Source organism: Corvus moneduloides, chromosome 9 (assembly GCF_009650955.1).
Source record: "Corvus moneduloides isolate bCorMon1 chromosome 9, bCorMon1.pri, whole genome shotgun sequence".
NCBI lineage: Eukaryota > Metazoa > Chordata > Aves > Passeriformes > Corvidae > Corvus > Corvus moneduloides.
This window is the reverse complement of record NC_045484.1, coordinates 14,008,732-14,028,858: the sequence shown is the minus strand read 5'-3', so window position 1 is coordinate 14,028,858 and position 20,127 is coordinate 14,008,732. Positions and strand designations below refer to the sequence as shown.

The 20,127-nt window shown below is 42.6% G+C and overlaps 1 long non-coding RNA gene across 2 annotated transcripts in view; it reads right to left on the bottom strand.

Moving 5' to 3' along the window:
• Nucleotides 1-20,127, bottom strand: part of LOC116448061 — a 119,640-nt gene that overhangs the window by 8,747 nt on the left and 90,766 nt on the right. Inside the window, exons 7-10 of one of the 2 annotated variants that reach the window (XR_004241795.1) lie at nucleotides 17,903-18,121; nucleotides 17,739-17,800; nucleotides 12,761-13,035; nucleotides 9,579-9,777 (exon numbers count right to left, since the gene is read on the bottom strand). This is a non-coding gene — a long non-coding RNA (uncharacterized LOC116448061). Of the gene's footprint in view, nucleotides 1-9,578; nucleotides 9,778-12,760; nucleotides 13,036-17,738; nucleotides 18,122-20,127 lie in introns of both variants that reach the window. The other variant, XR_004241796.1, reaches the window with a different exon arrangement.

Below are 20,127 nucleotides of genomic sequence, written 5' to 3'. Positions count from 1 at the left end.
CCCAGCCTCACACAGAAGCAGAGGGGAGAATTCACTCTGGATTTACTTCATATCTCTGTAGAGAAATTCACCCAGAGAAATTCAGAGCTATGGGAGCCACACACATAACAGTGCTCACTCAGTCATCTGGCTATAGAATGGACCCCCAGACAGGGATGGAGGCCCAGCTCTTCCAGCCCCCCAGGACAAACAACAGACAGCATAGGACATCCCCAACATATCTTCTTCAAATTAGAGCTCTTTAGGTGAGCTGGGACTTAAGTTTCCAAGTGCCTTTCTAAAGATTCTAAGAACTTAAATGGTGTTTTTTTTTTCCTGCTTTTTAATTTGAATAGTTATTTGGATGCGGCAAAAATGAGCAAACTCCAGCACCATAGCCATGAGAAAGTGTTCTCATCAGGTAATCATTTATTAAAACATTTTAACCAGCTGGTACGAATATGATTGTCACTGGAAAATGACAGGGAAATATGTGCTTCCATCTGCACTACCAAGCCAGGAAACATTCCACTGTAGGAGTTTTTCTTCATTATCATTGCACTTCCATACACAGAACAGTGCACCTGAGCATGACCCCTCCCTCCCTTGGTGGGGCCTCGGGATGGGAGCAGAACTCCGAAAGGGGAGATGCAGGCCCATGCACTCCTCTGGCTTTGTGGCTTTGTAGTGCTCCAGACTGCTCATCTCAGACCATGACTCTCACACTGCCTGGGGGGGCAGGTCAGTTTTATTTCACCCAAAGGTGGATAGCCTTTCACACAAACCTATTTACAGCTGAGCTCAGGTTTCCAGCAGGGATTTGCCAGGGCTGTCTCAAGGGAATGGGCACACTGGCAAAGGGATTTAGCATCCAATGGGTACTCTGCCAAATCCATGAAAGATTTTGCATGGCAAGAACAGGGTGTAACTCCAAGGCCATGATTATTTTCCATGTAAATGTCTGTTTCAGTTTGTGCTTAAATGATTATCTGTCATTGATTTGTGTGCCTAACTACAACTGCTTCAAGCTGTTTTCAATTATTCTGTTCTCAATACGATGCGATCCCAAGGATTAGCCATACCGAGTGCCACAAACCACCTTGCAGCAACAGAGTCATAAACTGAAGAGGATAGAAAGGATTTTAATAGGAGATTAAAAGGAAGAAGTGACTCACTGGATGAGAGAAAAGAGGGAGTGCGCAGGCTTTGACTGCAGGAGAGCTGCTTTGTGATGCCTCTGAGTGCACTGAGGACCCCAGGTTAATATAATAATTCTTCTTTCCTTATCATGCAGGTCTTGGGTAATGATTTCATAATTAGGGGTGTATTTAAAAACAGGTTTTAAATGAAGCACGTGCTCTGTCTTTGCACTAAGAGGAGCTGGCTAGCTGCAGTGTAACAGGGCTTATTTCCTTGCCTGCTGAATTCTCTTTGCAAATTTTATGCTTATTTTTCTGTCTTTCTAATTAAAAACCTGCACCTTTGGAGAGAAACTGTATTTCTCCTTGGCAGTCCTCTCATTCTTAAAATATCAGGACTGATATTTTAAGACTAAACAACGTTCATCTACCCCAAATCCTGTGTCCTCTGGAGGGGGTAACCTGAACTCTCCCAGACCTAGCACCTAGGTCATACACAACACTGCTTGTCAACAGCTGCTCCAAGGTTTATCAGCTAGGATTGGTAACACTCCTACAGCAATCAGGATCTGAGAGTGCTCCAGTGTTTCTCTTCACACACACTAGGAAAAGTCTTCATATATTTGGGCTAAAACCCTAAATGTTACAGAGTAATTGACTACCTACACTCCTGCGGTAGCCATTTGTGACAGTATCCATCAACTGGGAAAATGTAACTGTTACTGAATTTCTAAGAACAGCCATTAATATTCTGACTTCCAACCAATTTAAATATTTGAATTTTCTGAGTGCACAGTTGAGATGAATAACATGGAGAAGCACACTCAGATGGATTAAATCCTCTATGGATTCTATCAATACAGAGGGTAGAAGGAGAAGTTATTTGTCTGACACACAAATATATATATATATTTGTAGCAGATAAAATCAAATGTGTTATCACTATCTGCACTCTGCTATGTATATTTTAAAACATTATGAGTGGATAGGTACATACACAGCAGTAGTTTACAAGAGATAAGCATCATTAATTTCCACATAGCTATATGTTTTCATGGGCTTCTTAACCTTTTAATACATAATAGCAGCTACAGCACTATTCTATATCCTTGGGAATATCACAGTTTTGAAACATTTCAGTTTAAAATACAGAAAATGCCACTGCAGTAAAGATTTGGAAAGTGAGGTACATGGCGTAGGGAGTTGGGGATTGGATTCCCAGCTGATCTTCAGGATGTGCTTGAGCTGAACTGATCCAAGCCCCAGAGGGAAGCACCGTGCCAGCAGGAAGAGAAGTGCCTGCAGAGCAGGATGCTGGACCCAATGCCACCTGCCAGGCTGCCCTGGCAGAGACTTTCTACCTGACCAGAGTTTCTGGGCATTGGGAAATCTGGTGACAATGTGGAGTGATAACTCTTCTCCTGGAGACAGCTGTCTCACCTTATATGAGAAACTGCTATTTCTTTTTCTAGGCCAACATTCAAAAAGCTGTCAGATCACTTTAATCTGTTGAATTTTGAGCAAATTCAAATAAAATATGCCAGTATCCAAAGCAAAGCCAAAATTTAAATGCCCTAATACTGAATCTATAAGATCAATAAAAACAACAGGGCTGTCTGCAGTAGCTTTTTCAGAACATGGAGCAGTTGACTCTAAACAAAGCTTTTTTTATAACTAGGCTTTTCTCATGGCACACCATATCCTTGTAATCAGTCTTTAATCTCTTCTCTAACTTTCAATAATAATAAGACGCAATGAAGCTTACCTAAATGAAAAAAAAAGAGGAGTATATGCACAAAGGACCAAGCATCCCCATGGGGCAGTGGTGGAAAACAGTGTGAAACAGCATGTCTGATCTGACATTCTCCCATTGCCATATCATAGGCAGAGTGAATGATTATTTTCAAAAAAGAAAGGTAGCCAGCTGAATCTCAGTTATCCTGGTGAGGTTCAACATATCACTACTTTTAAACTGAAAAGGAAAATGATCTGAATAGAAACAATTAGTTGAAGGGGCACGGTAAATAGCTCAGGTATATTTTGGAACTCCAGCTGCAAAAGTATTTCAGAACCTATCAAGCTATGCTCTTTGACCCTCCATGTAAGCAGGATTGCATCTTTTGTGTCTCAAAGTTCTCACTGACAGTTACCATTTAAAAGAAATTGCCTCATTTTTACACAGTCTAAAGCGTACGTTGGTAAAGAAGAATTTCCTGAATGCAGATAAGTGAGCCCAGAGTTGTTTTGACACGACTCAAAGGCTATTACAGATGTAACAAAAGAAGATGAAGAGATTTATCTTACCTTGTGACTTGTACTTGCTTATTAAGACACACAGCAGAAAACCCCAGAGGCAGCGAGGTGCCAGGGGGCACGGTGGGCAGCAGTGGGGCAAACACACCCTCATGGAAAGGGGATTAGAAACACCTCTCTGAAAGGACCCGGGGGTGTGTATGTACAGTGAGTGAATCAAACCTCCAAGTACCCAGCTCACTTCTGCACTGAGAGAAAGCTGCTGACACCAAAAAGTGACTAAACACTGAAAGAGATGAGAGACAGCAAGAGGGAACAGAAAGGGATGGGACACTCCTGCTGGTGGGGGCAGCCTCAAGCTGCTTCAGCTGTGGCTCTTGCTTATGCAAAGCTTGCAAGATGTGCATGAGGAGGCTAGTGGAAAGATGGGGAGGAGGGAGTGTGTCTGTTCCCTACAGCACCTGAAGTGCACCGGTAAATACAGAAATGCTTCAGTAAATACAGACACAGGGCACAGCCTGCAGTTCAGCAACCTGAAATACCACTGTGAAAAGACAGCAAAAAGGAATGATCAAAGTACTATCACTTCTCCGCGATACAATGTGTCCATCCACAGCAATGCCAATGTTTTGGGGGCTGCCAAGTTCTCCACAGTAAATGCCCCTCAGGAGGCAGGAAGACCTGCTGCCCTGGCAGGGCTGGCTCCTGCCCCCCCCAGTCACACTGGGCCAGTGGCCAGCTGATGTGTCAGTGCACATCATCCTTAAATAACACAGCTATGGGAGTGCTTTGAATTGTCATAAAAACACCAGAAATGTCTCAGACCGATGCTCAAATATATGTATTTCATGAGAATTGGGCCATTTGCTTAAGAAAACCCTTGAATTGAATAAGCAATCTATAAAGCAAAATCGTCTTTTTTTAAATGGAGTGCCTTGTCATTGGAGAGCAATAGAGAGCCCTCACCTTATCATGGAGCTCCCCTTCAGCCACAACCCTGGGGCTGGTAGATAGCTCATTCCTGTGATATACTTTAATGGGTGTCATTCCTTTTTAATAAGTCCAAACAAAACAGTTAATAAATCCAAAGAGCTTCCTATCAGTATATCTCTAATTCTTGGCTTTTGCTTCTTCAGCAGTGCCGATCATCTTCTTGAAACCCATGGCATTCTCATAACTCTCTTTGAATAATGATCTGTGTTTCAGGCTTTGATTCAACACTGACGCGACTTTTCTGCATGTTTGGCTGCGCAGCGTCTGCCGCTGAGTCACATCTGATTTACACTTGAGATAAACAACATCATCCAGGGTAGCCTCTGACTCCGAGAGGAGCACCCACTAATCCACAATGCCAACAGGGTTTGCTATCACCATCAGTCTGGAGGATGCCAGCCTGGTTTTGGTCTCCATGGAGATTGTTATGAAATATATTAATCCATCATCCCTTGGTTCCCAAAAGGATCTTTGGGAGTTTTTTAGCACCTCCATGGACCTCACACTCCCTGAAAGAGGCAATAGCTATGGATTTCTCAGCAGGAACAGAGAGGACTCTCTAAGAAGTGGTCACCTTTGCCATGGCTTAGGGGAAATCTCTGCGGGAAGATAGCTCTTCCATGTGTGTACAGTGAATATATCTTTCACAGTATTTTTTTTTCCTTTTTTTTTTGTTGGCAGTCCTCAACATTTTTCTCCTCCCACTTTCTGGTGACATTGCAGAATATCCACACTAAAGTGCATTCTGTTAGCAAAGTAAAATGGCAAAATGGTGTATTTTAGGTGGAAGTGTAAATGATATACTTGCAAGAGTTGGTCCAAACCCAGAACTTGAACAACGGTTCATGGGAAAGGCAGCTATTTCACACCCACTGTAAATGAGAGCATCGTCAGGTATCAAAATGTGCCAGAATAGAAAGAATTAAAAAAAACCCAACTATAACAGTGCAAACCTGAGATTTCCCAAAGAGGCTCTAGTGTCATGCTAGCAGCAGCTATGGATTGCACTAGCTGGATCCACAGAAACCCCCTGTAATCACCCTTTGCACAGCAGGACCACCACCAACTGTAGCATTGGCCTGGCTGGACCTTTCCATCAAAGGAAGCTCCCAGCAATGTCCCCTCAGCTTTAAATTCAAGTTTTGTTAGAGAGTTTGGTACTGAATAGTGAAACTCACAGCATCTGAGGTGGGGGACAGGGAGGCTTCTGACACACCTCATGTGATGAATAAGTTCCCCCAACATATTCTACAAATTATGCAATATAATAGCTGAACTTTCCTGTGATTTCACTTTATATTTACAATGTATTTTATTGTGCTAGATCTTATCTTAAAGATGAAAAATTAATAGTTAAAATCCTATTCTCTAGATCAAAGCATCTCTTCATTGTTTGTAATGAAACACTTTGACTCTTACCTAAGTTTTCTGTTCAGACTGTCCAAGAATCCAAGTGTTTCATTATAACAGAAGTGGGAGATGCTTTGATCTAGAGAATAAGAGGCTTCAAATATTTGCTTAATAGCTATCAAAGCTAATTATTCAAATAAAAATAATAATATAAAAGTTGAGGATAATAGTAGAATATTAAATAAGTAATAAAAGGGCCTGGGTTGATAAATACCTTGCCATATTCTCACACTAATAATATTAATGAAGAATAACAGCTTATATTATCATAATGTGTATGTGTGTGTGTATGAGTATAATGGACTTCTACCCCATGAGACCCGATTGTGGGCTGAGCCTCAAACTATTAGGCAAAATAGAAAGATGGTACATGCTACAACATAAGGCAAGAGACAGACATGGGGCACAGAAAATAAATGGTGTCGTACACAAGGGAAGGTAGGATGATAGTGAGCAACAGGACAGGCAGGAAATGAAGAGCTCAGCCCTAGTTAGGAAAAGCGGGCACAGAGCCTTTCACTGTGGGATGGGGAGGAGGATGAAAGGTGGCTGCTTGCAGGATGGTCCCCTCAAAAGTGGGAGGAGCTGGGGATGCAAGTCTGGGCCCCCAGCACAAGGGCAAATGGAGCTGGCATCAGGGTTACCCCAGCTGGCAGTACTAAGCAGCTGTAGATAACTGGAACCAAACTGTGATAGAGCATGAAAATGAGGACAAATAGGTAACTTTTGGTGCAATGCTGAAAGAGGAGAGGGAAGAGGGATGGACATAAAAATGGGAGATTGATGGCTTAAGAAAATAGTACTTACAGTGTCACTTTAAGTGGGCACCAAAAGGCCCATGTTGCATTTGTCAAGGCTGGATAAAAAATATATGTTGCACTAATTGAGACATAGAAGATGCTAACAAGGGCCTCAGCCACGGGGATGGACAGGAAAGGCAACATCTTAGTGATGCTAAGAAGGAGCAGTCAGCGGGATTATGCTGTATCCTGGATGTGAGGACCTGAGAAAGGGTCTGAGTCAAAGATGACACACAAATTATGGGCCTGAGTGACAAGCAGGGCGGTGAGGTTGTCCGCTGTGATCAAACAGGGGACTAGCAGGGAAGACATGAACTGGGGAAGATTAAAAGTTCTGTCTCTTCCACATTGGGCTTGAGTTGACAGACTGTCTTCTACATGAAATGACAGGGAAACAAGCCCAGAGATGAGGCTGGACAGAGAAGACAGGTCAGGAGCACACAGGTAGATCTGCAAGTTAGCTGTGCAGGGACAGCAGCTGATCGTGTGCTTGCAGATGAAATTACCCAAAGATGCAGAAAGGTGAAGAAAGAGAAGGTAAAGAGGACTAGGTTCTGTAAAATGAGCACAGAAAATAATAACACTAGTGACATAGCATAAAATGACACTGAAACAATAAATACACATGAATAATTTAATTCCAAAAGTGCTTTTAGTTTTATCTAATTTTCCCAAATAGAATTTTCCAAAGGGTCATTTGAAAAGTAGTCATTTTTTGGAAGAAAATGTCATCAAAATTAATGTAATTTCATGAATATGTCAATTTTGACCAAAACCTTATTTTGCAGAGGAAAACCTTTCAACAACAAAAAGCCCCAAAAATTCAGAGCAGTTTGCTTTTAGCTCTAAACATAGATCCTACTACTGCCAAGTAACATCTTTCATGATCATCTTTATGTCTCAAACCACATTAAAAAGGGTCTAGAGGTTTTGCTGATTCTGTTGTAATCAATCCTGTCACAGCAGTTATTGGATTTATCTTGGGATCGGAACACCAGCATTTTTCATTGTTGTTTTACATTTTCTTTATGACTGTACAGCTAAACAGTCAAGAGTATAAGAAAACCTAAAATACGCTAAAGAGAACAAATATATTCAACCACTATAAAATTATCTATAAAGCTTTCTTGGCTCCAAATAAATATCAATGACTTATTTAGTGGACTTTAGTGAAATGCAGGTCTATCCAGGTATGAATTAATTTTAAAATCATATAAGAGTAAAGTGGGCTCATACTTACCTGGCTTCATTTGGTATAGAGGTTATTTTATTTATCAGAATAATAGCATGCAAGCATGGCAGAGCCAAGTGACACCATGAATGAAATCAGGCAAGATTCTTACACTGCAGAAAAACCCACCCAAACCCAAACATCACATGTGCCTCAGCCTTTCAGAGCCCTATATAAAACTGCTCAGCTGATGCACAGCACTACTTATAAATCATGCATACATCTTGTAGGCTTCAATGCAGTACGGACAATAAAAGGGAATTAAGACGCTTAATGAGGTGAGATGCTTCTATAAACTGGTGTCTGTCTTTCCTTATTGCTCACATTCTTTAGGATATCATTTTCTTCTTTTTTCTTCCTATCTTTCATCATTTCTCTGACTAACAAGTATCCCAGCTTTTCTACTAAAGGATATGATTAGTTACAGCATTAGGCACGTGCAAAAGATCCATCTTCCCATTTCAGGTAGTATATGTGCCCTTCATAACATTACCAGCCTCGCTGTATGTGTTAGACAGGTTTGCATGGGCTAGTTCTACTACTGCTGTGCTATTTCTCCAAAGCATATGCAGCTGGTTAGAATTCCCTGACTAGAGCTGCCCTCCCTGCACGCAGGGGACAGAAGCTGATGTGCCTGGCACTGCCTGTGGCTTGCTGCCCCCTCACTGCCATTAGACAGAGTCACATATAATATCGTGTCAGTTGTGTCATTAATAAAACGACAAAATAAAACTTGAATTACCACTCTCGGATGTGGTTTACTGGAGCATTAATACATTTCTTGGGCTACTGAAGTCACTCAGCCTTTGCAGTCATGGCTCACAATGCACCCGATGTATTATTAATGTCCCAGTAAAGCACACCCTGTTGTGTCTTAATGCTGGGGCATAAGATGCCTGGCAAAGTAAACAGCTATGTAAAGCAGAGAGTGATGAGTGCTAGAGAGATGAACAGGGGGACATTACGGCTTCGCTCACCATGCCTGTGGCTCCGGCAGTCTCAGGGATGCCTCGGTAAGGCTCCACTGTGTATATTCTACAGAAGGCTTTTTCCTGAGTGTTTCTAAACATCTATTATTTATAAAGCACTGCTGCTCTGCATGATGCTTCATGGGTAAGTAAGGGAAACATTTCCTGCCCTGAGGAGCTTACACTGGCTGCTCCAGGTGCCATGACCATGCATGGGGCCAAGCAGAGGTGCAGGCAGGACAGCTGTCCGTTTGCAGCCCCCAACCCCGCTGTGCCCACCTCCCCACACGGGCCATGCCTACACCGGCAGAGAAGAGCCTAAGTGAACAGAGGCAGCAGCGTCATTCTGGGCTGCTGGCATTTCCATACTGCTTATGCAGAGTCTACATCTGAGATAAGCTGTACCTCTCTGAAACAAGTGCTCAGATAATCTGTATCCTCATGTAATTCGCTGCTATGCCTGCTGCTACAGCTGCTGCTACACAATTTTCTCCCTCCAAAAACAGCTGTGGATCTAGCAAATTTCTTCAGTGTTGGAGGACAGAAGCAGTGGGTGGGAGAGAGGGAGACAGGAGGCAGAGATGAAGGGGAAAGCCAAGGCACTGTGCAGAGAATGGGAAGGAAGAGCAGAGAGGAAGAAGGAGCCTCGGTGGGGAGCGCACTGTGTGCACTACCTGACACACATACAACCCACATGCTGCCTGAATCAAAGCATCTTTTATAAATAATCCCTGGGAAGAAGGTCTCCGCAATGACAACTGAAAAGATTCAAAGCAAAACATACATGGCAAAGGCAATCCTGTACCTGAATATGAGAATTTCCCTTACTTGCTTGATGATGGGTTATAGATGACTCCAGAATGACTCAGAGAAGCCTTCTGCAGAAGTCTGGAACCTGAGAGTCAGGAATTCATGAAAAACATGGACAACCTCCACCTGTGAGGTTGCAGATTCCCAGAGCAGGAGGAAGACCACATCCCCATAGAAGCAGTGTAGGATCATGCCTTTGAGAAAAGGAAAGCCACTGAGACAGTGTTAATATTACTTCTTGCATATATATATATATATTTAATATCAGTGATTTTGGCCCAGTTTTTGAGTTAATATACAGTCCTTTCATCTTCTAAAAAAAAGGCAAAATGTGGGAAAGGAGTGGAAACAGATGACTACAGTTTGGGGGTCAGACTGAGAAAGAAACAGCCAGTATGTACATTCAGTACAGTTCGTATATGTCACCAGGGGCTCAATGGGTGAAGCTGGGAACGTAACACAAACTTGAGTTCTGCAACTGAAAAAAACCCACAGTTTTTTTTCAAATCAGATCACTCACTCGTTGTCATTCAACTCAACTCCAGACAAAGTTTTCCTTCAAGTTTGGGATTATTTTAATCCTTTCTATAATCTTTTCCCCTTTTTCAGTTCAGTTTGGAATTGAGAAATGCATTTCAAAGCAAAGAGTCAACAGGCTTGGGTTTTTCAAATGTCAGAGTGAATTGTCTCAAGGTTTTCAAAATTTCTTGCCACCTGCTACTTTCCAGGTATGTTTTCCCTGGCTGAGAATGTGTTGAGTCTCATCCTAACCTATTTTAATTTCCCTGAAATGCTGTTTTCCAGAAAATTTAAAGTTCACCACTAAAAAAACTGTCTATCTACCCCTTCCTCTCCTCTTCCTGTGGGCTGCTCAGTTCAGTCCTTCCATGCCCAACTGCCCCTAGTGCCCCTAAGGCTCCCTGCAGGCATTCCAGCACTCCTGGAACTAAAGCAAAGATTTGGAGAGGAGTAAAGCCAGAGAAATTAGATGGAGGGGGTAGGAGCTATGACAGCCTGAAAAGGGAAAGGCCTGGAACACAGAGGGGTTATAAAGGAAAATACAGTAAAGAAATGACCTGCTTGGTGAATAAAGCGTATGGGAAGTAGACAGTCCCCACTCTGTGCTGTAAAAAATGTTGTAAAAGAACTGGTGAATGAATGAAATTATTAAATCAATATATTCTTCTCCTATTTATAAAGCCTTTGCTTCCAGTAGTTTTTGAGTTCGATAACGTATGTGCTGTGAGAAATACAGAACAGTCAATATTAACAGCCCCCCTCCAGCTGCAGTTAAACTTATTTCAAAATAATCTCCACATTTTCATATATGAAGTAGATGTTTAAAATTGATCAGAGTTCAACATATTTATATTAAAACAGATCCTTTTTTATCAGGTGGTTGGAGATTTTCTGATAGTTAGAGCCATGTCCTTTAGCTATCAATATGTTTGTCCTTCAATGAGTAACTGTCTTCTATGCAGACTCTGCATGCAAAAAAGACTCTCCAGACCCTGGATATCCCCCTTTTTAACCACTTGTGAAAGAGAAACAGATCACAGACCTTCTGTGTCCTGAGCACACAGAACAAAATGGCACAGTTCATCCATATAAAGGGTGCTGGTCAGCCCTCATCCTGACCCTTCAACGAAATATTGCTTTCAAACAGAAAGGCGCAGAGTAAGTGACATCTGTTAACCTTTGCAGTGTGTTTGTCTGCTGCCATAGCCTAATCTCTGTGAAAATCAAAAGGGTGTAATTTTTTCAAGTACCAATTTGGCAGGCCCTTACCCCCACTTAACTCCTCTCCACGCTGCCTGCCCAGGGCAAGATTTCAGCGCTGTCCAGGAAAGCTCAGTCTGCTACCACAGACAATGGGCAACCAACTGCCTGTAACTTCCAAGCTGCCAGGACAAGTTGCAAAGATCACTAAACTCTCAGAGTGACAGGTGATCGATATGCTGAACAATTAGTATCAAATATACAGTAAATGATGCATAATATCATTGGTGAAAAATGTTCTATTTAGGCAGAATGTAGACTGATGTCAGAAAATGCTCTTTAGTGTGTGGAATAATCAAGTCAACTGCTTGATGGATGTACTATATAGTCTATTTACATAGTGTGGATTCAATACACTTACATGACATTTGCATCAGAAACATATCTATAGTCAACCAATGGGAAAGAATACATGATTTTAGCAACATGCTTATACATTAATAATATTACTTGGCAATCTGATGTTTCAAGACCCAGGGTGAATTACTTATTAAAAACCCATATACAGCTATCTGTCTTTATCTTTCTTTCTGTGTGAGCCATAATGGCCTTGATTGTTTTCAAAATTACATTTGGCCAGGATATGACTGTTACATGAAACCTCTTAAACCAATATCATTTCCCTCACTGATAAAATACATTATACTGCTGGGTGCATTGAGCCAAACCATTAACGAAGGAAGCTTAACCTAACCTTTGTGCTTCTGACCAGCCGTTCAAGCAAACTAACATTTCAGAAATGGTTTAAAAAGTGGAATTGACATGATTATAAATTTTTATATTAAGTTCACTCATTTCTTGGAGCTTCTCCTATCACACTCACTTTTAATGGTTTGAATTTTGCAGGAGACTTAGTTACTTGGGAAGATACAAGGAAACGTACTCCATTTAACATTGTTTAGAAACGCAGGCACAAGATAAATTAGCTAGATAAGGTCAAATTAAGCAAGGTCCATTTTAAAACTTGAATTCAGGATGCATGAGAAGAAGCAAATACATGCATTCAGTACAAATTGAGGAAAAAAAAAAAAGATGTGATGGAAGTCATGGATAAACCTGAAGTCGAATTCTTCATAGTAATTGAGGTGCTATTTTAATAAAGCATCTCAGTCCAGGCCTGGTTGTAAGAAGAAGTACAGCTTCCCAGACCTGCAGGCCAAGACAACAGAGCTCGTCTGATAGGAAGCAAGTGACAATGTCAGTGAGAAATGCTACTCTCACAAGGAGCTAACGAAGCCATTTTCTGAACTTAATACTCAACTAGATCCCAGTGCTTCTTCCTCTCGCCTCAGCTGTCCATCATGAGATCTCTGTGCAACAGACAGAGGAGACTGACCATCATTTTCATGCTCAACAAGAAGAGCCACAGAACTCAAGCAAAGGAAGGGCAAGACTTACCTGTAAATTCAAACAATGCATAGCTTCTGCATGGCACTTTTTTCTCTTTGGGTGTCCAGTGGCTCTAAGAGCAAGGCCATGGTCTGTCAGATCTTGGGGTAATGGCTTGTCTGTAATGGATACCAGTGGCAGAGATACAAGTGGCCCATCTCAGGACCACTAAGCTGGAGAAGGCAGAACCCAGAATCCTGGAAGAAATGCCGTGCAGTTCATTGTACATGCAAACTGGCAGGCACCACAGAGCAATGCAGTCTTGCCGCAGGCAGCTCGCCAGTCTGAAAAATTTCCAGAGGAAAACCATTTTAGAGGCTTGCTACTCCTAATTTTTTCTCTTCCCTTGTTTTTCCTATTTGTCTGCTCCTTTGCTATTTCTGCAAACACTGAAAGCACCAAGCATATTCCTGATAGAAATATGTAGGCAGATGTAAGACAGAGCAACACATTGCTAATTGTAGGGCACAAAAGGTATGCAGCAGCTCTTTTGCTTGCCAGGACAGAACTAATTTTTGTCTGTACAGCTGTAGTTTTTATCAGTGCAGATAACCAGTTTACAGCAAGTAAAGCACTATTTTCTTACTCTCTGCATGGGAATCTCCTATAGCAGGATGGCTCTGCAAGCGTTACGGGAGGCAAAGCCAGAGAAATGAGCTAAAGCACAGCAGTGTCTACAAACACATCTTTTATTTGGATGCTCAGTACACCATGCTACACCATGGTAGAAGAGGGAATCGTGACATCTCCAGCAGGAGAAATCCCTGCTCCTAAGGAAGATTTCTTAACTTTTACAGCCACCATTTGTTCTTTTTCATGCTGCATCAGCCATCTTTGAAACCAACAGAAAGAGGAAGGGGAGAGTGGTCTCCAGAGATGCAGGAGTTCCTCCCCTCCCCTGTATTGCCCCACAGGCACAGACACTACAACACAGCTGGGCACTGTGTGGCCATGCCCACGCCCAGCCATCGTCGCTGCGTGGTGGCATACTGCAACAGACAGGAACAGGGAAGTGGCAGGAGGCAGCAGCAACAAGTAGCAGGGACCCAGGGGAGCAGGGGGTCTCCATGCGTCCTGCATAGCTGCCTGGCAGGCCAGAAACCAGAGGCACCCCCCACACCACCTTTCCTTCCATGTTCAGAGGAATTCACCTTCTTACAACACATCAGAGCAGCACCTGATTCCCTCTTTGATCTCTTCCCCTGTCTGGAAATAATGCTTCACATCCCAAATCTGGCTAACGGCTCCTGCTGAAATGGAGTGATGCTCTTAGTGCTCTAGTTAGTGCTGTCAAGCAATCTGAAATGGAAGCTGGCAGTTGTCCTTCCAAATGGCTATTGCTATGTGTAGCCCAGAAGTGGTAAGCTAAAAAATCTTTTTGTATTTGAACTCCTTCCAATTTCATTCAGTAGGATACTGGCAGGCCACTTTCTGTGTTAATTATTTCTGTCCTGATTGCCTGGCCACACAGAGCACTGGATCGACAGTATCACACTTCACCATTTGTTAATTCTTCCAGCTGAATGCAGAAAGAAAGTGAAATAAAGAAATTTCACCTAGAGAAAAATCTCCAAAGTCAGGAAATGGGAGAAAATATGCCAGTGGAGTCAGAAGATACATGTATCTCCCAGATATACACCAATCCCTCTGTGATTTTGAAAATCTCTAGGAGCAGAAGAGTGACACAGTATATTACTCATTGGAAAACGCTTAATGGGTCTGATCCTGAAATGAATTACACTGGCTTAAATCTGGAATGTCTCCAACAAAGTCAGAGATTAATCAAGAAGAACTTTTAATGCTTGATTAGGAAAGACTGCCTCTGCATTGCTGGCAGGTACAAATGAGAGGACCTAGGCATAAAATTACCTCATTGCTCCCACAAATCAGTGAGCTAAATGGCTACATCTTGACATTCGCACCAGCAGTAAATTATAGTCAGGCACAAAAATCTTGCAACAATTAAATGTGGGTGCAAATCAGACTAAAAACCAGAGTGTATTTGAATGCTGTTAACACAAATATTACTTTCTAATGCTCTCCATAGTGTCATGTCTTTGGGAGAGCATGAGGGATGCAAGAGATAATGCTGTCCAAAAATACCGCCCTGGAAAACTGCGTCGTAGAATTTGCACCAGAACTTTCCTGTCCTTGGCTTCTCGGCAAGACTACTGCAATATTCCTGGCAAGGGGGAAAGAAACGGATGTTTTCAGCCAGGGAAGCTGTCTACATGAAGAGGAGTTTCTGTTTGTACGTTACTCAAGTGCAGGTTCTGACTGTACCTGCAGACCAAGGCCAGTCTGAGAACAGAAATCACACATGCCACAGGTCTGACATTTTTACAGACTATTCTACTGGCCATTGAGATAGACATCATGTAAGATAAATTAATATTTCTCACGCAAACCAGGATTGTCTGTCCTAAAACCAAGCAAAATTATGTAGGGTCTGTGGTGCGTGCCCTGCAAAACAGCAAGCACATAAAGCAGACATACCACACATTAAATCCATACAGAAATGAAACTGTTTCGAAAAGTGGAGTCTAATAGGCAGAATTCCGAAAAACAAACAAAAAAATTTAAAAAATAAGCACAATTGGTTACTTTCAAAACAGAAAAACTTACAGATATCCTCAATAAATTTTAAAATTAGCATTGAAAGAGTCTAGATAAGATGACCCAGCCTCCCTCTGAAGCACGAGCTTCTTGTTTTGACAATGTGTGAAACAAAGTGGTGGTGAAGAATTCATTAACCAGTTAGTTAAAGCAAACCCATAGCCCTCAGCTTCACTGCTGTTGGGTTAAATAGGACATTTTTTAAGAACACAACTCAGTGTCTTGAAAGAGACCAGTTTACAACAAGAAGTCATGAATATTTTCTGGCAGAAGCCTGAAGAGTCTCTTCTGGAAAAATCTAATGGCAGTATGCTGCTGTGCTGTTGCATCAGGGCTGCTGACTTTCCGCTCACAGATATTGAACTGGTGCTGCTGTAGCAAGAGCACTCCAGAAGTTAATTGGGAAAGATAAATAACATGTCAACGCACCAGGAGCACCTCAGCATGTGGCTTCCTCCCCCCCACGCTCATAGTGCCAACAGTGCCCTTTGAACCAGAGTTTCCTGAAGGACATTTGTGTCACAAAACCAGTAACCTTCCTTTTTGGGCCTCTTCTCCTCGCACAGTAATTCAGTTGAGACTGTTGATAGTAGAGTTCTGGGTGGTAATTAATCATGAATTTGTGCATGGTTGCCAGTAAGGAGGCAAGGAACCCATACTGCCCCATGCAGCCCCAACTCCCACACAGCAGTCTTGCATCCCCCCTCTACTCCCAACCCCAATGGTCTTGGCATGGGAGATGAACAAATACTTGTGTTTAGCTAATAATTAAAGAAGAGGAAGGCAGGTTGGGCAGCAGTGGCACTCACTGTACTGGCATGGGTTTACTGCTGTCCTGCCACGGGCATCCCTGGCACACTGACATGTCACCCAGCTTCCCGGTGTGCGACACCTCCCTGTGACAGTGTGTGTGTGTGTTGGCCTGCCTGTGAGATGGAGATAAGATGATTAATGACTGTGTGGTGTCCATTTTGGTTCAGGAATTTTGTGGATACTGAGGTTAGAATTTCATCTCTTTTCCCTTCATGGATTTAACTAAATCTCACCCAGGATTTTGAAACATGCCAGGATTAGAGAAAAATCTCTTTAAACATGAGCTTATTTCTGACACCAAAATTTCTCCAGCTGGGATCAGCAATAACAGCATCAGTTTTAAGGTCTCCATCTTTATAGTGGTTGGTGTTACTGGGAATCCAATCTGTGCCTGGGAAGCCTGGGCTTTGCCTGAATTTAGCTGAGCTCTGGGTGCTCGTTGTGGTGAAAGCCAGCGCTTAAATTGCATCAACCTTCGATCCAGAAGTACAAACTGCGTGAGGAGAAACACCATCAACTAATTAGACTGTAAGCTCCCTTCCTCAGAAAATCTTTTTTATCTCAAAGCTTAGGAGTTTGGATGTATCATGGCTTGGTTGCTACCACTTAGCAAAATGGGAGTGTGAGTGAAAAGTGGGTCCTTGTGGAAAACCTGTGTGCACAAACGTAAAAGCACCCTTGAAAAATGTAGCCAGAATGATGCTCTGCCTGTTCAACTTAACTATAGGAAACATGTCTCACCCAGCAGATGAATGAAAGCTTAGTGCAAAACCTCACTCATGGAACAGAAAAACAGTTGCAGCTTTACAGCTGCCAAACACAAGTCAGGAGGTGGAGGTTAAACTGTTCCTGGTTCCCCTGTGCCTGGCAGCAACTGGCCTTTTGTCCCCCCTGGCTTCCAGCTGCATAGGAACTCTCTCCTATCAGACTTCCTTGCAAGTACTGGCTAATGGCACAGAAGGGTTAATTTCCATGTCTTAGTGTGTCCAACAGACCCTGCTGTGCCCAGAGAAAACTGCCCTGGGCACCCAAGGCAAGGAGTGCCCTCCCAGGTGGGGTCTGTTTCCATAAAAGTGATGCTTTCCAGTCCTTCGCTGTCCAGTCTCTCAACACAAAAGCCTTTCTTTCCAATACCTTGCGTCCGTGTTCTGCCTCCTCTGGGTCTTGGAGAAAAAAAGCTTTGGCCTGGCAGCTCCACACAGGAGGTCTGTGCTTCAGCCTGGGAGAACGGGAGCAGGTAGTGCAGTGCGTACTGAGCCACTGAAGTCTGGTTCAAACATACTTCAAAGCTTTTGGAAGCCAACAGGGGTCTTATGTATCACTACTGATATTCACATCAATCTGGAGCACTTTGTCCAAGTCCACACAGTGGGATCTCTACAGAGTTATAAATATATCCCAACTCTCAGGACTCCCACTCCCCTGCTCTAAGTCCTCTTACCATTCCCTGGCTATATATGACACTCTTGGATATTGTGTCTTACTTTTCCCTCTGACTACAATTCACTCCTCCTGTTTGTAAGGAAAAATTCATAGTTTTGCTTGGACACTGACTCACCTTTTCATCAAGCTTATCCTTCTTTCTGTGTTCACATCAGGAATGAACTTTCAGACAGGTGGCTGGAGGAGAGAATCTCATCAGAACAGGGCATTGCATCTCTGAAATCTCATGGAAATTTGGTCACAGATCTTTACCAACTTAAATCTTCCAGATACCAATACCTTTCCAACACTCTGCATTTGTCATTACCACAGGTTCAGTTCACGTCAGCTTCATGCTGTCCCAACTCCACACATGGCCAAACCAGGTGTCTTTGTTGAAGGGTCCAGGATGTATCCTGCGTCTGGATGCCCCGGAGTCTGCAGCAATGTTCCTATAATTTTCAGTGAGATGAGGGGAAAGCTCCATGTGGTCCTTATACCTAGAGCTAAGCATAAAGTCTGACGGCAGAAACAAAATAAAAATACAGAGCAGCCAGTTTGATCCAAAATGTTATAGGCTTTTATGGAATCATAAAGATCAGTGAAATGGTCTCTGTGTAACATACCACAATTCCAAACATAATAAAACTAAAATCAATGAACATTCTTTAAAATCAGTGAATACACCCACACAGTTCAAATTTCATTGTATTTAGACATGCAGTAGATGTTCTGATACATCAACTTTGATTTTGCCTTCCCCTCCTCCTAGATATTCTTTTTATCAGGTTGCCTGTACAAAACACATTGAACACAGTGGGGGGGGGGGGTTGGGGAGGGGGAAGCAGTGTTTGGTTTTAAGTATTCATTAAACATCTGTAGCAGTTAATACAAAGGAAGAGTCTTTGAATAGATCTAAGAATTAGGAAATTGTACTTCTGATCTTGACTTCATCCTCATGCATCAATGAACATATTTTAATTTTGTTCATCTTTATTGCGTTTAAACCAAACACTGAAAACAACAACCCTCATCTGCCTGTTATGTATCATTTCTAATGACAGGGTACCTTTTGTTCTAAATGCACATGTAAAAAGACTTTCACTTTAATATTCTAGTTCTTGGCTTTTCAAGTTAAAATAGTGCTTTACAAGTGATCTCTACTGATAATGACATACATTTACATTAGAATTCCAACCTGATTCTCTACCTTTCATAATCTACGTATATCTTTTGTTTTGTTTGAGATTCTTTTCTTGCAGGTTATGTAGATTTGACTGCAGTAGATTTTTCCCCCAAAGAATATCCAAAAATACACGTCTGCACAGCATAAAGTTGGAAGAACTGTTTGTCACAGTCTGCTTAACAAAATAAGTTGCTTTTCTGTTTGCAGATTACTCCTGAGAAGGCATCCAAGTTTTACAAACACATTCATTATTAGAAATCATCCTGTGAATTTCAAAATTTAGGGCCAAAATGGACTCTTAGTTCATTTAGTTTGACCTCTTGTACCATATAGATTACTACATTTCACCCGTGGTCTAAACTCAGAGACTTCATTAGAGTAAAACATTTCAAGTCCTAAGATTAAATTGTGCTTCACTGGTTGAGAACAAGACAGACAAATCTGCCAGGAATATCTAAGCCCCCTGGAATAGCAAAGAATTATTTAGATGAGATATGCCCAGATCATCCCAGCAGGTGAGGCTTAAGTTTAATGAGCAGTAGGACGGAGACACCTGAAGATCATCTTAGGAAAGATGGTACTCTGCACCAGAGCACTCACTCACTCTGGTCCCAGGGATTTGAGTTCCTAATCATGAATGTCTAGTGCCACTTGACACTTCTCATGGGGTAGCCTGGTATGCCTGAAAGCAGGACAGCACTGCACCAGCACCGACCCACAGCCCCAGGAGTGGGTGAGATATGTGAGGCAGAGACAAGGGCCAGCGGACCTTCTGTTTCACAGCATAGAGTCCCAAGGATGGGATTCAGTTCCACAAGCAGCCCCAGGCTTTTTTCCAGTCCGTGGGGCTTTACACTAGACAGCAGAGGAGCCCAGCAAGCTGCTCAGCACCCCCAAATGAAGACACCCATGTTTGGGGAGCTGGCAGATTCCCTGTGTTCTATTCACGGATGAATAGCTTTCTGTTGCCCAAATCTCACCCTGAAAGGCTCTAGGGCTTCAGAATGATGTGAGGAAATAGCCCAGCAAGATCTAGGCAGGGGTACGTGCACACAAAAACTGCCTTGGACTGAAACCCTGACACACAAGTTTTCATTGCACACACTGTCTTAACCCAAGAAGGGGAAACACAAAGACAATACTGACACCAGTGCTAGCAGCCCTCCCAAAGTCCATGACAGGACTCACCCAACCTCCCCTCAGGCTGGCCACCCCGAGTTTCCCCCCAGTCTAATGGCAAATGCCTTCTGCTGTGTTCCCACCCACACTGTGGGTACCTTACCTGGGAGACTGCCTGCCACAGGGCTTGCTAGGGAGGTCTTTTCCCTCACTCTTTCCA